The following is a 1017-nucleotide window of genomic DNA, read 5'->3' as shown; positions in this document are numbered from 1 at the left end:
TGAACACTTTAACAACAGAATAATCAGAGAAGCCATCGAGATAGAAAAACGCCCACACAGCATGAATAAACGAGATGATACCTCCCGCCTACCAGCCATTTGGAAACCCGCCCTTATTGGCAAACGAGTCCCTAACACAAAGAATGACACCAGACCCACACTCACAAAAACCACACAGGATGTCACCACCACATATCCAAGCAAAAAGCAAACTCAAACCGACACAGATGATGAGGCACGACCAGAAACTAGAAGCCAGTCCACAGCTGCATCATTAGCCACTTTAAACCTCTCCAATCCATACATGAAGCAAACTGACACCCACCATAAAGATGTGGCACGACCACGAACACGAAGCCAAACAACAGCAATGAAGCTCACCATCTCAAATCCCCCTGCAACTCAAACTAACCTGAGCACAACAAGGCCCCCACCCAAACAGAACACTCCCCCAGCCAATCAGAATACAGCCAACCCCCCATCCAATCAGAGCACAGCCAAGCTCCTTAACCAATCAGAACACACCTCCACCCAATCAGAACCCAGCCAAGCTCCCACCCAATCAGCTCAAACCCCACTGGCAGTTAAAAGGAAGAAACAGCTGCGATCACACACACTACTCCCAGAAGCACGAAGCTGAAGACACCAGCCTGAAGATGACGAATGTGACTTCATCGAAACATCGCCAAGACACTTCTAATTCTACGCGGGAGAAAACCCGAATAACTAAAGACCTACATACACTGTCTCTTGTAGCTAACAAAGCGAGAAAGAGCCTGTGGCTAGTGGCTAATACCTCTGCTTAACATGCAGACAATCCAGGTTCGAATCTCAGAAGGGTATGTCTGGCTGATGAAAACCAAATAAGGTTTGAAATAGCTATCCCAGTACTCCCTTAATTCTTTGTTAGCAATTCAAATTTTGGAATATATATATATATATATATATATATATATATATATATATATATATATATATATATATATATATATATATATATATATATATATATATATA

The sequence above is a fragment of the Protobothrops mucrosquamatus genome, unplaced genomic scaffold (assembly GCF_001527695.2).
Source record: "Protobothrops mucrosquamatus isolate PMUCROS unplaced genomic scaffold, P.Mucros_1.0 scaffold2866, whole genome shotgun sequence".
NCBI lineage: Eukaryota > Metazoa > Chordata > Lepidosauria > Squamata > Viperidae > Protobothrops > Protobothrops mucrosquamatus.
This window is presented reverse-complemented; position numbering follows the sequence as displayed.